The following is an 18,085-nucleotide window of genomic DNA, read 5'->3' on the forward strand; positions in this document are numbered from 1 at the left end:
AGGTACTTTCACGGCCAAACCGCTGAATCGAATTTGATGATATTTGTCATGAAATACAGTTGAAGGCCAAGGTAGGATATAGGCTACTTTCTTGCCTAACACATGACGAGAAACTCCCTAAAACGCGAACAAAACCATGTGTGACAACTAGTATAATATATGTGTAAGCAAAATCAGTAAAGAAATAGCCTGTAAGTATTTCATTGCTTGGGATAAGCCCTCCTCCTACTTTGGGGAGACGGTTTGAAGATTATTCCAACCACGCTGTTCCAATACGGGTATTAGACACAGGTAGGTTTTGACCGTTTCCCATTTGAGGCATATTACTAAAGTCTAAGCATTACTTAGTAGTCACTTGGTGGTAGGGCTTTGTGCAAGCCCGTCTGGGTAGGTACCGCACACTCATCAGTTGTTCTACTGCCAAACAACAGTACTCAGTATTGTTGTGTTCCGGTTTGAAGTGAATGAGCCAGTATAACTACAGGCACAGGGGATAACATCTTAGTTCCCAGGTTGGTGGAGCATTGGCGATGCAAGGAATGGTTAATGTGTCTTACAGCGTCATTGTCTATGGGCGGTGGTGACCCACTGGCCCATTACTGGCATATTTGTAATGTTTGTATGTAAATTTTGAAAAAGTTTCTTGCTGGTTCTTTTCGGTAGAATCTACTTTCCGAACCGGTGGTAGCTTCACTTAATTGTAAAATGATGATTCAAAAGTGCTTGTAAAAGCCTACTTGAATAAAGTTTTATTTTGATTTGATTTGATTTGCTCGTCCGCCAATAGCATAAAAACTACATAACCTTCATCTGCGAAGTCGGTTAACATGACATCTGTTCAACTAAAAAAAAAAAGCTTAAATAATTTGAACGCGAAACAAAGTAGATTTATCACATCGATCGATTTTATTAGATCTTTTTTAACTATTGATTTTTCAACCCCATTGTTCGATTTAGGGTTGCGGAAGGGGTGCCAATTGAAAGGGGCTAATTTTGGGGACAAAAAGGTTCTTTTTTTATTCTGACAATTTATAAAAAAAGTGCATCTGTCGTTTTGTAAGTATTTTTATTTATGGATTGTGGATTTACTATTACGTATATGGATTGCAATTTCTGTATTTTTTTATGGTATAGGTTGGCGGACGAGCATATAGGCCTCCTGATGGTTAGTGGTCACCATCAATCATAGACAATGAAGCTGTAAGAAATATTAACTATACCTTACATTGTCAATGCGCCACCAAACTTGGGAACTAAGATTTTATGTCCCTTGTGCCTGTAGTTACACTGACTCACTCACCCTTCAAACCGGAACACAGCACTACTGCGTACTGTTTGTTAGCGGTGGAATATCTGATGAGTGGGTGGTACCTACCCAGGCGTGCTTGCAAAAAGCCCTACCACCAAGTGATACTAAATATACTACAGATTTTTTTTCATTGTCGACATCACATTAGAAACTTCTTAAATCATCAGTGTTTCTTTACTATATTTTCCATGTGTTATATACAAAAACCTTCTTCTCGAATCATTCTATCTATTTAAAAGAATCGCATCAAAATCCGTTTCGTAATTTTAAAGATCTAAGTATACTACATCTAGCTAAGGTTTGGGATTAATCCACAACGCTGTTCCAATATGAACTTTTGATTCTAATAAGAAATATATTATATTCAGTGGCGGATTTAAAAATCTGCCGCTAGTAGGCTATTAAATTTTTGCCACCCTTACGTATATTTTGCAACATTTATTATTTTTGTTCTATCGTCCTCACTACATCGGTTTTTCCCGTAATTAGTATGTTTATAAACTAGGTATTATTTCAGTCAGTAACTAGCTTAGTTTTCCAACCCGCTGTGTAGTGACGAGTATACGGATTACGGACGTAATGTGCGTACATATAATTACAAGGCTTTTTTTAATTTCTGTAAAATAATAACAAATTTGGGCTAAATTTGCCGCCCCCCTAAATCTGCCGCCCTAGGCTCCAACCTACGTAGCCTATTGGTAAATCCGCCACTGATTATATTCCAATTAGCTACCCATCTACTAACTATGTATTATGTTATTGTCTAATAATTGAAAAACTGTGAACATTGTAAGAGACTATAGCTTATTAAGTATCAGCATTATACCCGCGAATATAAAATTTAAAGATAGATTAAGACATACAGAAATCCAAAAGGTAATGAAACTAAGGGATGCTCTACAGTTCTGTCAAAGTCTGAAATGGAGATGGGCTGGTCACGGCGAGATATGACGACAGTCCTTGGACTATCAACATCACGAGATGGAAAGGACCGTCTGGCGCTTGGAGAGCCCGTTCGGTGGCAGGACGAGATTGTGGAACTCTGCCAAAAACAGAACCAAATGGAATTCTTTGGAAGAGGCTTTTACCCTGAACGGTCCACAAATGAACATAGTTTAATTTACTAAATTTGTTGGTTACAATTTATGTTTGTTGAATAAATAAAGCTATTTTATTATTATTATAGTGTTATTTTACTTTTATCTCTTATGAGGTAACAATCCTATACACGCGGGTCGTAGCCAAGCGCTAGTAGGAGCTAAGTAATGGTATAAGCAGCTGAGATGGATGAAGTCGTAAGGAACTTGCGAGTGAGGCGGCAAGTGTTAAGGATTACTGCCTTTTGGAGTAAATCATTAGTGTTATGAGGAATGTCTAATATATCAAGTTTATGTTTTAGGCTTTTGTTATTATTATTTTTTTTTTTAACTCTTTACATGCTCTCGTTTTAAAGAGGTTTTATTCTCCGTTTTTGCGGGATTTTATCGAAACAAAAACCTAATCACTTCTTTTTTTTATGGTATAGGTTGGCGGACGAGCATATGGGCCCCATGATGGTAAGTGGTCACCATCACCCATAGACAATGACGCTGTACGGAATATGAACTATTCCTTACATCGTCAATGTGCCACCAACCTTGGGAACTAAGATGTTATGTCCCTTGTGCCTGTAGTTACACTGGCTCACTCACCCTTCAGACCGGAACACAACAATACTGAGTACTGTTATTTGGCGGTAGAATAACTGATGAGTGGGTGTTATCTACCCAGACGGGCTTGCACAAAGCCTTACCATCAAGTGATAAAAATTTCCGCACAATCCTACATGTATTCAGAGTGACTGCTTTCTGTAATAAAATAAAAGTGAGTTTTGTATACCAAGTGCTTGTAAGCTGGAAAACAGTGAAGGAATGACTCCGGTTGATGAAATAATAATGGGTATAGTTTTTACGGTTTTCACTTTCTACTATTATTATTATACCCGTACGAAGCCGGGGCGTGTCTCTACCTCTATTTATAGATATAAACCTTCCTCCGAATTACTCTGTTTTTTTATGGAAACCGCATCAAAATCAGTTGCGTAGTTTTTAAAAACTAATCGTACTGAGAGCGGATGTTAACTTTGTTTTTTTTACTTGACAAGCAAAGGAACTAAATCAACATTCTTCTATAAAAAAAAAAAACAATTCAGTAATAATACATTCGGTATACAATTCCATCGTCACAGTGTACGTGATACAAATACGAACAGACAGCCATTATTTCACCAATTATGATTATGTTGCAGTCACGACGAATTCGCACGACATTTATCAAAACGTCTGAACTTTATCTGTAGCCTATTGCAATTGGAATAAGAAGAATAAAGCTAAACATTGATTGAGCTGAGATGGCCCAGTGGTTAGAACGCGTGCATCTTAACCGATGATTGTGTCAATAATGGCGCATTTACACGCTGTTGGTACTTCGATTACTTAAGCAGATCAATATAAGATTTTTTTAAGAATTTAAGTAAGTAGTATGTTAACTAAAGACTCAATATTATATTAATATTAATAATAACACTGGCGGATTTACCAATCGGCTAAGTAGGCTGGAGCCTAGAGCGGCAAATTTAGCCTAATTTTTTTTTCTTACAGAATAAAACTAACTAGAAGAACAGATAAAACTAATAATTATATGTGAACTCATTACGTTCATTATCGGTATAATCGTCACTACCTAGCGTGTTTAAAAAATAATCTAGTAACTGCCAGAAATATCACCAAGTCCGCAATCATACTAATAAGGGGAAAAAGCCGATGTAATGCGGACGATAGTACACAAATGATAAAGTTGCAATTTCATATGTAATTAATATGATTATGAACTAAACTAACGTATTGAATTTCAAGAGTCAGTAGGGGCGGCAAAAATTAAATAGCCTACTAGCGGCAAATTTATAAATCCGCCACTAGTTTATACGTACGAAAGTAAGTGTATCCGATATTAAGTGATGGGTTTCAAAACATATAGCATAGAGAGCCTAGCGGGTGTGTCTTAATTAATTATTATAACCATAAGAATTCATTATTATATTAATAACAATTTAATTATACTTATAATAGGATATATATTTGCAAGTGATCTACATAGACCTTACAACCAACTGGAGGTTTTTCCAATTGGACAATATTATAACTTCACCTGCAACACGTATTGTCCGAGGTCGAGAGGTCGTTGGGGGTCAAAGCTTGTGGGTCACGAACCTAGCCATAGATACTATTTGGTCTGCTTGCGGTTTGCAACAAAACAGTTCAGAGCGTTTTTCTATTGTTTGTTGGGGTATTTTCTTTTTTTTTGGTATCGAAGTTCTTTGAAAAAGTAAAGTTATGCCCCATCAGGCAACCTCTCCCTCTTTTTCTCATTTAATTAAAATACTTTTTTTTTAATTTTTCAAAATAAACTTTATTCAAGTAGGCTTTGACAAGCACTTTTGAATCGTCATGTAACAATTAAGTGAAGCTACCATCGGTTTGGAAAGTAGGTTCTACCGAGAAGAACCGGCAAAAAACTTAGGTTACATTATTTAAACTTTGGTTTTTTATTTGTTGTAATATATACAACATTTTTAGTAATAACTTTATTTCTCGTCATTTAATTATTCTCAGAGGTGAGTTTATTTGATTGTTTATCTTTAATTAATAACTTAGTTCGTCCCAACGATAATATCAGGTTACAAAAAATATATTGGCTGTTTTTGGACAAATGGATGAAGTGGTCACAAACGATGGATATTGGAGATCGGAGCTATGAGATTAAACTGTTCCAATGTTGAAGACGTTAGTAATTATGATCCTTGAGCCTGCAGTTACACTCACTCACCCTTCAAACGTAACTTTTAAATTATAAACACACATATATATATATATATATATATGCTTAATTTGTATTTATAACTTATCTCGTGCTCGGCGGTGAAGGAAAACATCGTGAGGAAACCTATATGTGTCAAATTTCATCGATATTCTTCCACATGTGCATTCCACCACGCTGTTCCAATGCATTATGTTAGTGGAATATGTTTCAAGCCCTCTCCTTAATGGGAAAGGAGGGCTTGGCCCAGCAGTGGGAAATTTACAGGTTGTCACTTTATATTTACTTTTATAGGCACTACGTTATGGAGTTGCTTACCAAACACCAAATTGATAGTAGTCGGTTCAAATAACTTCACACCTTTTCCTATTTTATCACACTAGCGACCGCCCGGGCTACGCACGAGTGCTGACTTTTTGAGAACCTTTATAATGTGTACAATGCTTTTGATCTATTTCGTAGGTTTTGTAATGTAAATGTAAGTAATACCTGTTGACTTCCAGGCAGGATATATTAATTTAAATAATTGTATTAACTAACATGACTGTATTTATTTCTAAATGTTGAAAAAGAGTAACTACTGAGTTTCTTGCCGGTTCTTCTCGGTAGAATCTACTTTGTTTGTAATTGTTATATGACGATTCAAAAGTGTTTGAAAAAGCCCCCTTGAATAAAGTATATTATATTTTGATTTTGATTGAGTGCAAAAATGTGCTTATTTACGACCTTTAGAAACCAACTGATCAGTGTATCTCTACTATGTTGTTCATATATAATACATGTAAACCTTCCTCTTTAATCAATCTATATATTAAAAAAGTCTGTCCCTATGTATACTTAGATCTTTAAAATTACGCAACGGATTTTGATGCGTTTTTTTTAATAGATAGAATGGTTCGGGGGAAAGCTTTTCTGTAAATAATATATCGAAAATATAGTAAAGAAATAAGATCAGTAATAAGAGTTTTGTAGTATATTTAGTATTAAAATCAAAATAAACTTTATTCAAGTAGGCTTTTACAAGCACTTTTGAATCGTCATTTTACAATTAAGTGAAGCTACCACCGGTTCGGAAAGTAGATTCTACCGAGAAGAACCGGCAAGAAACTCATTGCAACCATGCGAAGCCGGGGCGGTCGCTAGTGATTTTATATTTAACTGCTATTCCGATTTGATTGGGTTTAATGAGTTAGATTGGAAGATAGAGGGAGCTGTAACCGGGAAGTAAATACAATTATTACTTCACGAACGAAGCCGGATCATACAACTAGTTCAATCTACAGGCTGTTACTGTTGTTGTAGTATCAATTCTTATACTACAACAATAGTAACAGCCTGTAGATTTCCCACTGTTGGGCTAAGTCCTTTTGATTTTTGCGAAGAATCTTTGAAACATATTCCACCACGCTGTTCCAATGCGATATGGTGGAATACTCACGTGGCAGAATTTCTATGAAATTCAAGACATCCAGGTTACCTCACGATGTTTTCCTTCATCGCCGAGCACTCAATGTGATAAACACAAATTAAGCACGTGAAAATTCAGTGGTGCCTGGTAGGTTTGAACCCGCAATCATCGGTTAAGTTGCACGCGTTCTAACCACTGGACCAGCTCGGCTCTATTATATTAACCCGCAATTAATCAGCAAGTAACCAGACGTTAGATATATAAATATACTATATGTATATTATTTGTATTGTTGAATTCTATGTGTTTTTAGTAGACAGTACGTGGGTGTGTCTTTGTGTCTCAGTCGATAAAGCGTTTAGGTCACGGGTTCATGACTCTGTGTAGGCAAATCTATAAATACATTTCAAATCGATACACAGATGAAAAAACATCTATTTATCTATGAGTTTAATTCACTGGAATACCATTACAGACTAGGTTTATATTTTTTAATTGGTACAGCCTTATAAACTCAAACTCAAATAGCTTTATTCAATATAGAAGTATTACACTTTCTTATTGATGGTCAATTGAAACACTACCACCGGTTCGGAAATGAAAATACCCTGACCTGAGAACAACCGGCGAAAGAAATCCGCGGGTTTTTTTTTGTTGTTTGGCTCATATATTATATAAACAATTTAATATGAGATGAAATAGCCAGGAGGCGATCGTTTCATTCCCAAGGTGTGCTATCGATAGGCTTGGTCTAGTCGATAGACGAGTGATGTGAAACAGAATATATATACTAGTCGAAAAGATAACGTTTTAAAATATTTGTCTCTGTGACGAAATAGTATGGGCTGTGTTATGCCGTCCGACCGATGTAACATTGTACAAGCGTCTTAAAATTTTCTTTTGAGGCTTTTGTGTTATATATGTATTTTTTTTTAATTTTTAGAATTACTAAATTAAAAAAATAATATGCTCGTCATTGCAAAGTTATGTCAAAAACATCGAGCTAGCTTCTACACGGTATAGAGATATTTTTAAGGCTTCAATTTCATCAAAGAGTAACTACTGAGTTTCTTGCCGGTTCTTCTCGGTAGAATCTACTTTCCGAACCGGTGGTAGCTTCACTTAATTGTAAAATGACGATTCAAAAGTGCTTATAAAAGCCTACTTGAATAAAGTTTATTTTGATTTTGATTTTGATTTTTGATTGTAATTCGCCGCTAGATGGCGCTGTTACACATCAACTAGTATTACTATAAACGCGAAAGTTACAGTTTTTATTGATCTTTCACGGCTAAAATACTGAACCGATTTTGGTGGTATTTGTTATGAAGCGAGACTGAACTCCAAGGAAGAATAGGTTTTCTATGGCTATTTCATTTCATTTAAATTGTTTATATAATACTTGAGACAAAAAAAACCCGCTGAGTTTCTTTCGCCGGTTCTTCTCAGGGTATTTTCATTTCCGAACCGGTGGTACTGTTTCAATTGACCATCAATAAGAAAGTGTAATACTTCTATATTGAATAAAGTTATTTGAGTTTGAGTTTGAGTTTAAGGAGTAAAGAGGCGGTCGACAACTAGGTTATGCATATGATGACGATCCAAATGTAAAAGCCTACTTGAATAATTTGATTTTGATTTTTATATAGACAGGATATTTTACAATAAAGCTTGTAGAATATATATACTATAATATATAATATATAATACCCAGACGGTGGGATGGGGATGAGAAGGGCCAAAGATCGGGCTCACTGGCGCGCCTTGGGGTAGGCTTATGTCCAGCAGTGGACTAATACAGGCTGATGATAATGTTTGATGAGATTAGTTAGTATATGTTTTGCCATTCGCGTGTTACAATGGTTTTGTACTATGAAGGTAATCTGATTTAGACATATTGAAAGTGGAACTCTTCAATGGTAAGTAAACTAGGCTTCTTTTTTTATACATATATATAACAAACGTATTAGTTTTTTGCATTTTTCCCCTGAGGATCGGAATCGCGATTCAACGGGGAAACACTGCTAGCATTCTTGCTACCATTCCACGCGGTCAAGATTTATACAGTAACTAGTTTTAGTTCATATTTGTATATATATAAGCATTTAATGTTATTAATTCTTATGAATAAAATACGTATTAGAACCTCTTTTGATCTTTTGTTTATAGATACAACTGTCATTTATAGATATTAGCACTGTACGAAATATTTAAATATCAAGATCCTTGGGAACTAAGATGTTATGTCCCTTGTGCCTGTTACACTCACTCAAACTGGAATACAGCAATACTGACTTACTGTTTGACGGTAGACTATCTGATGAGTGTGTGGTACCACCCCAAACGAGTGCACAATGTTTCGCCAACAAGTAAACTTTGCGATATCAACGCCACCTACCCGGATTCATTTATATTATTTACTATAAGTGGTATTGCAAACATTTATACACATAGTTAAATATGTTAGTTTTTATTTATAAATATATAACTACTAAGAATAATAGGAGAAGCAAATAATTATTATTATGATCAGAAACTATAATTATTAATATTTGTTAATTTCATAATTAACAAATATTAATAACCGTGCAGTTTGCACGGTTTATTTACTAGAAATTAAGGAGATTCTTTAATATTTCACTACGTATCATACACCACGCAATGATACGCCATTTTGATATTTATATGTCATAAATATTATGATCAAAGTCGTATAACACATTATGACATTTTAAACTCACATTCTGCTGTTAATAAACTATTATTTATAAAAAAAAAACAATTCTATCATATTTATCAAATAGGAACATATTTGTTTTTAAACGAATATATGTACTTATGTGTGTATAAAAGCGCCCAGCAACATACATTATTAAAATAAAAAAAAAATGATTTAATTCAAATAGGAACGAAAATGATAAATCTATACTAATGTTATAAATGTAAAAGGAACTGTCTGTCTGTCTGTCGCTCTTTAACTATCAAACGATTGAAGAGAATTTAAAAAAAAATTGTAATTGTCAACTGCATATAAAATTAATCTAACACAGTTTGATAACTTGGTTCAAAATAGTGTAAAATCTTTGGACTACGTCTAGTTTTATATCAACATGAAATCTTTAATGGCGTAATTAGTCGTTACAAATTTAAATTAGATATGATATATTTTACTGAATTGTCAAAATATGTCTGTCAGTGTCGTATATTCTCGATCGGTACGCACACAAAAATAGATCTTAAGGTGACGAACCCTTTCTTACCCCGACTGTACAGTACGATTTTAAACAATCAATCAATCAAAATATACTTTATTCAAGTAGGCTTTTACAAGCACTTTTGAATCGTCATTTTACAATTAAGTGAAGCTACCACCTTTATTAATTTTTACTAAAATTTAAATTTGAGATAAAATTCGAAATTTAAAAAAAATATACATCCTTCTCTTTATGTTAGATAGAATTTTGTCATTGACATGAAAAATATTGTATTTTTGATTTGTAATAAAAAAAAACTTACGCGAATAAAAAAATACCAAAGTCACTTTTAGCACAATATTACACAAATTATATTTAATCATAATCACTGTTATTAAATTAATCAAACTGTCTGACTCATTACATACAATTTAATTTTAACACTATAAATAAACCCAAAACAATATTGTATATCGTAAATAAATACGACATATTTTTTAACACAGCACGACACATCCTTCCCTTACGAGAGCTCGCGGGTAACTGACGAAATACAAAATGAATTTACTTTCTTTGCAATCCTACCAACCTTAAGGATTTAACTATTGCTATTGTAATTTCAACGCTATTTATTTGAACTTAAGATATATTTTTAATTGTAGTTATTTGTTGCTATAACGTGTTTATGTACATTCTTATTTTGAAAACGAGTCAAGGTCAATTCTAAAAATGTTGACAAAAGATAGTTTTTTTTTTTTTGAATAATTAAATCGAGGCGTAATATTTTTAGTACAGTTACGTTAAAGTAATATTTATTAAATCTTTTTTTTTTTTGAAATTTAAAAAAAGAATGTCTTTTAATTTAAATGATAGTATGTAATACTTTATTATACTATAAATACAGTGATAGTGATATATGTTACACTAATGTTGCTTGGCTTCACGGTGCAACTGATGCAGCGGTCATCGACCTTAGAAAGTACAGTTTGCAAAAACATTTTTTTTGGCAAACTGTATGCCTATCTCTAACCCTATTTATTTTGGAAATCCGTATTTGTTATATTGTTTATAAATATTATAGTACTCCGGAACTAATTTTTTTTTGTATAATAAGTAGGGTAATTGGCTAGCTGATGGTAACTGGTCACCGCCCTTTTATAATAAAATTTTATATGTAATTACGTTGTCAGGGATACTGAAAACGCCATAGTACTTAACAAACCCTCAACTTAATACCTATGCGTTATAATTAAAAAAAAAATCATAAATTTCATATTGAAATTCAATATAACAAATCTCAACAACAAATTCCAAATTAATATTATGAGCAGAACACATATCATCATTTTCAATATAACATATATATATGTTAATTATTTATTATGAGATATAAACCATTTCCTTAGCTAGTTCTGAATTCCTTACAAGAACTCCAGCATGAGAGCAAGCTTACCGCGTAAAACTAGATTAAGCTGGTATAAAATTGCAAGTTTAAGCACTGCGGGTAGCTTAAGATACCCGCTATTAATGAGTTTTAATCAAAAGTGCTTTTAAAAGCCTACTTGCATAACGAATATTTTGATTTTGATTTTTGATTTTCAACGTATCGTGAGACTGACAAATTGAGGCGGAATCGTTCGTAGATGATAAAAGACTATTATTTTAAACTATTTTGACATTTGTCAACTCTTCTCTCTGTCGCACCGCCAACAAATGGAACTCTACCAACACACTTGTTCCTGTGTTCCTTTTTTACCCTGGATGCCTTCGAACGAGTGAATAGGCATCTTTCATGGCGAGGGCGACTGCAGCTCATTCTTACTGACTGTACTCGTCGTCTTCGCGTTTGGACTCCACTTACCATCAGGTGGAGTGGAGCCATACGAGGAAATTATATAATAGAAACAAAATCTTCATTCAAGTAGGCTCTTGCGACATTGTATACAAGTTCGAATTATTGTAATCGATTGAACGAAATCGAAATAGACTTCATTCAAGTTGGATTTGTTGTCTCCAATATCAGACCAGAGAGACCAGCTCCCTTCAGCTTCCAAGGTCTTAATCAATCAGACTACATCACCAACTGCTCCAATATTTAACAAGTGCATCCATAAATAGGTAACAATCTAGTTTATACAAATTACCCAATAAGAGTATGTCTCGAAATCAAAATCAAAATAAACTTCATTCAAGTTGTTTTTACGAGCACTTTTGAATTGTCATTTAACAACTATACCAAGTGAAGCTATCACCGGTTCGGAAAGTATTCTATCGAGAATCGGTAAGACACTCAGTAGTTACTCTATTTCAACATTTAAAAATACAGTCATGTTAGTTCATATAAGTATGTAATTAAATTCAAAAAAATGTAGATTCTACCGAGAAGAACCGCCGAGAAAATCAGTAAAGTTAGTCATCAGTAGTTAATAAATACATCTCGTTTAGATAAGGATTGATGCTGTGTTAATTAATTTACGCTAGAGCATTGAAACGTCATTAACAGCTGTTTTAATTAATGGTTCATTCTAGTAAGGCTTTGCAACAATGAAAATCATATCACATAGCATTGGACATCACATACGTTACTCTGATCCCAATGTAAGCAGCTAAAGCAATTGTGCTATGGAAAATCAGAAGTAACGACGGTACCACGAGCACCCAGACCCGAGACAACGTAGAAAACTAAAGAACTTTTTCTATATCGACTCGGATGGAATCAACCCGGAACGTAAATTGCATACCCATGAAAGGAGTACTTACTACTACGACTACTAAATACAATTAAACTAAATTTAATATTTAATTAATTAAACCTATACATACATATATATGTTCCAATAGTATACTGTCATATGTCATAACAATAAGAAAAAATAAATATATAAGTAAAAACAAATCTCAACTATAAGTATGTTGACGCTACTCACCCAGACTCATCCCCCGTCTGGGCATCGAACTCGCGACCCTCCAGACTGCAAATTGCAGGCGAGACAGCTCCGGCTTCGAGTTTCATCCCTAAAGGCAGAGACACACTGTTAAAACGACACGTTCGTATATATCAACAAAAAGGCTTAAAGTTTTGTTTATCTAACTACTAAGCCCAATTCCATAAAACGTTTACGATTTATAGGGTAAGTGGACCAGTGTAACCACAATATGCAAGCGATATGAGGTATGGTTAATATTTCTTACAGCGCCATTGTCTATGGGTTGTGTTGATCAGCTGGCTCATTGTCTTAACTACTGTTAATAATATTTGAAAATAATAATTATAAAAGTCATTAATTTTAGCAGAGTACAGTATTGTGTGTTGTATTTGAAAATTAAAAGATAAATTTAATGTGTGCAAACAAATAACTATGCTTAGTTAAACACTGTTTATTATCTTTCTTATATCATTGATTTGACATCAGTAAGAAGGAGATAGCAAGTAGCAGCTTTAACGATCTCCCATTATAAAAAATATGAGTAAATTTGTTCACATTTAAGTCTTTGATATCCTCTATAGATCGATTATCAATCTGTGTTCCTATAATGATTGTTTTACCATTAGTAAACTATGAATTACAACCTTTTTAGATACCTACAAATTACCAACAGTTGTTGCCATTTTTTAATAAAATAGAATTTGTTAATAGTCCCACAAGGATCAATTTTAGGTCCATTTTTATTTTTAGTACATATAAATGATCTTCCTATATATGTTAAGTGAAACGTAGAATATCCACACTGAGATAGTAGAATTATGGAAATTGAAGTTTTATGGGTAGATGAAGAGAAGGCAAAGTCAACTTCTGAAGTACTTTCTGCTCTTATAGTCACGTTAAGAACATAACTCTTTCATATAAAGAGTTAGGAAAGTTATTTTATTACATTGTTTCCTGACGACACGACTGTGAAAAGTATTTCTGTTTAGCTACCTTTATCACAAGATCGGATTGGAAATCAAGTTACCACGTCAGGTGTAGTAAATAGTTATTGGATTAACTGTGTAAGGGTTATCACAGAAGAGAAGAGCGTGGTTCGTCCTGCTTGGTCTAGGTCAAGCGGAGTACGGGCCTCGAGGCGAACCTCCTTGCCCGGGCATGGCCCAATGGGCCAGGATCCCGTGGGTCCAGTGGTGTGTCATATCACAGAAGTAATAACATCAACTTCGGTGTCCTACAATCACAAATAGATGGCGTTAGATGCATTTTAGAGCTGTATATTCGTACGATCTAAATATCTGTTAAAATTTATACGTTGAGAGGTTCATAGGAAAGCTTTTATACGAATTATATATAATTTTCTATACATATATTACTATGAACCTCCTATACAGCTGGAAAGATTTTGGTGATGTTTTGTATATCGAGGTGGTTTGTTGATATTGGGCTCGTGCTATGCACTTGGGCTATCAGAATTTTCTTTTAAGTTTATTTACCTTTCACCTTAACAAAGAAGAATCGATAATGAGTACTATAATATAAACGGCAATGGTCTGATCTCAGCAGTGGGAAATGTACAGGCTGTTACTACTAGGTACTACTACTATTACTATTAATGGTCTGATTGACACAATGTTCAGATTAAACTGTAAGTCATAGAGGTGACTCTCGTTTCATAATAAAGTAAAAGTAAAGTACAGTAAATTTCACACTGCTGGGATAAGGCCTCCTCATCAATTAAGGAGAGGGTTTAGAACATATTCCACCACGCTGTTCCAATGCGAGTTGGTGAAATGCACGTATTTGGTTGGCGGACGACCATATGGGCCACCTGATGGTAAGTGGTCACCATTACCCATAGACAATGACGCTGGAAGAAATATAAAATATTCCTTACATCGCCAATGCGCCACCAACCTTGGGAACTAAGATGTTATGTCCCTTGTGCCTGTAGTTACACTGGCTCACTCGCCCATCAAACTGGAACACAACAATACTGAGTACTATTATTTGCCGGTAGAATAACTGATGAGTGGGTGGTACCTACCCAGACGAGCTTGCACAAAGCCCTACCAACAAGTAAATTTTTTAACATAAATATTTTGTTGTTGTGAGTATGTATCTACCTTAACAATGTCTTGTGTTATATAAAGGTTATATTTTTAAGGACAGAAGATTAAGTTGCAACATCTATATATAAAGATGTATGTATGTTTGTGTGTTACTACTAATATAGAAACGTTTATAATAGTTTACTTTATTATGTTGTCTTGGGTCTGGGACCCAAGACAACATAGAAAACTAATAATAATCTACATTGAATCGGCCGGGAATCGAACCCGGAACCTCGGAGTAGCGTACCCATGAAAACCAGTGTACACACCACTCGACCACGGAGGTCGTCACTTTCAGGAGTTACTCTCACATATATAATAATAGTATAGAAGCTTGATGAGTCTATCAGTGACAATGTATATGGTTTTGTAAATAGGTCAGATGATGGTAAGTGGTGACCACTATCGATCCATTAGCACTGTTTGATATATTAACCATTACTTTTCTAGACAGTGACAGTTTTAAACACCACTGACTCTGGGAACTAAGTGTCCCATGTTGATATACTCAATCAAATCAAAATAAACTTTATTCAAGTGGGCTTTTACAAGCAGTTTTGAATCGTCATTTAACAATTAAGTGAAGCTACCACCGGTTCGCAAAGTAGATTCCACCGAGAGCCGACAAGAAACTCAGTAGTTACTCTATTTCAACATTTAAAAAATACAATCATATTAGTTAAATACAATTATATATATATGTATGTAATGTATCCTGCCTGGAAGTCAACAGGTATTAACTGCACGCTATTTTATCATCTACAAAATCTTGTATCGAATAATATGCCTTTTCTACCAATGTATTTTTTATAACCTTCATGGTCTCCATTTGACTACCTCCATGGTCGAGTGGTGTGTACACCGGTTTTCATGGGTTCGCCACTCTGAGGTCCCGGGTTCGATTCCCGGCCGAGTCGATGTAGAGTACCATTAATTTTCTATATTGTCTTGGGTCTGGGTGTTTGTGGTACCGTCGTTACTTCTGATTTCCAAAGTTAAAAATGTCTGCATATTTATATTAGTACTCGAAAGGTATTAATTATCACACTATTAGTTAATCGTTTTCAACAGCATAGGGCTCTTCCGAGATACAAATTCCCCGACTCCACAGACTTTGTACATATACATATATGTATATTAATGATAGACAACGAAGTCTCAAGTGAGGAAGGTCGGTGGAAACCTAATTGTCTGATCGCATTCAAGGTTGCGCCGTACAGACATACGTTTTTTTTTATTACATTTTTTTATATGTTATAGGTTGGCGGGCGAGCATATGGACCACCTGATGGTAAGTGGTCACCATCATCCATAGACAATGACGCTGTAAGAAATATTAACTATTCCTTACATCGTCCATGCGCCACCAGCCTCGGGAACTAAGACGCTATGTCCCTTGTGCCTGTAGTTACACTGGCTCACTCACCCTTCAAACCGGAACACAACAATACTGCGTACTGTTGTTTGGCGGTAGAATAACTGATGAGTGGGTGGTACCTACCCAGATCTTTGAAATTACGCAACGGATTTTGATGCGGTTTTTTTTTAATAGGTGGAGCGATTTTAGAGGAAGGTTTCTGTATGTATTACATGGACAATTTAGTAAAGAAACACTGACATATTTTAGAAGTTTCGATATTGATGAGATGAGATGGCCCAGTGGTTAGAACGCGTGCATCTCAACCGATGATTGCGGGTTCAAACCCAGGCAAGCACATCTATATATATATGTATATGTGATTAATTTGTGTTTATAATTCATCTCGTGCTCGGCGGTGAAGGAAAACATCGTGAGGAAACCTGCATGTGTCTAATTTCATCGAAATTCTGCCACATGTGCATTCCACCAACCCGCATTGGATCAGCGTGGTGGAATGTTCCAAGCCCTCTCCTCAATGGAAGAGGAGGCCTTATCCCAGCAGTGGGAAATTTACAGGCTGTTACTTTACTTTACTTTACTATATTGATGATTGCAAACGCTCGTTGAATCCTACGAGATATATCAAATAGTCTTGTACATATAAAAAGGTCTTCAAAAAAGTCCAGGACGTTTACGTCTATCTCTTATAATATGTTCTGTGGTATATTTAGAATCAACGTTGCACCAGTGCGAAGCCGGGGCTAGCTGCTAGTATTACAGTTACATTGACAATATAGTACCTAAAGAAATAAGAAAAATGCTGTTGTATATTTAGTATCAGCATGGCACCCGTGCGAAGCCTGGCGGGTCGCTAGTTTTTTACTAGACCATGTATTTTAAGTTAGTCACGGTAATAATCTACGACAACATCACATACATTACTCTGATCCCAATGTAAGTAGCTAAAGCACTTGTGTTGTGGAAAATCAGAAGTAACGACGGTACCACAAACACCCAGACCCAAGACAACATAGAACACTGACTGAACTGAACACATTGACTCGGCCGGGAATCGAACCCGGGACCTCGGCGTGGCGTACTCATGAAAACCGGTATACACACCACTCGACCATGGAGGTCGTCATGTTATTTGACATTAAAACCGGGTGAAACTGCGAGATATAGATATAGAGTTCGTCTGATTGCACGCGGTTATCTCAGGAACTACTGGTCCGATTTAGATATACTTTTAAGTGTTAGATAGCCCATTCATTGAGGAAGGCTATAGGCTATACTAACTTGATATGTTCAATTGAAACAGGGTATCAGTGTATGTTTTAAAGACGGTATATTATACCTATTGAAAGCTTCCATTGAGTAGGCTACGTTAACAGAAAATAAGTTTTGATGTAATTTGATTGAGCTGAGATGACCCAGTGGTTAGAACGCGTGCATCTTAACCGATGATTGCGGGTTCAAATCCAGGCGAGCACTGCTGATTCATGTGCTTAATTTGTCTTTATAATTCGTCTCGTGAAAACCTGCATGTGTCAAATTACATAGAAATTTTGTGCCATGTGTATTCTACCAACCCGCATTGGAGCAGCGTGGTGGAATATGTTCCAAACCTTCTCTTCAAAGGAGAAGAGGCCTTAGCCCAGCAGTGGGAAATTTACGGGCTGTTGTTGAGACAAATCCGATGGCACTAAGATAAACTGACAGTTTTTGAACAGCACCGTACTATCCACTGTGTGTCTGTGAATATCTTGGGGGAAGAATCTAATAACTTCTCATTGGTCCCTGGCTTTGAACCTTGGACCTCTAGATCTTCTAAGCTTGGGTATACTTAAAAAGCTGGCAACGAGTGGTAAATGGATGGTCCCAACGACCCAAACGCATAAAGATCTACTAAAGAAAT

The 18,085-nt window shown here is 35.2% G+C and overlaps 1 long non-coding RNA gene across 1 annotated transcript in view; it reads right to left on the minus strand.

Annotated features, from left to right (window-relative positions):
- Positions 1–12,658: 12,658 nt before the first annotated feature.
- LOC124542034 overlaps positions 12,659–18,085 on the minus strand; it is a 55,778-nt gene continuing 50,351 nt past the window's right edge. The window contains exon 4 of the long non-coding RNA XR_006967302.1: positions 12,659–12,781. This is a non-coding gene — a long non-coding RNA (uncharacterized LOC124542034). The remainder of the gene's footprint in view (positions 12,782–18,085) is intronic.

Source organism: Vanessa cardui, chromosome 29 (genome assembly GCF_905220365.1).
Source record: "Vanessa cardui chromosome 29, ilVanCard2.1, whole genome shotgun sequence".
Classification (NCBI taxonomy): Eukaryota; Metazoa; Arthropoda; class Insecta; order Lepidoptera; family Nymphalidae; genus Vanessa; species Vanessa cardui.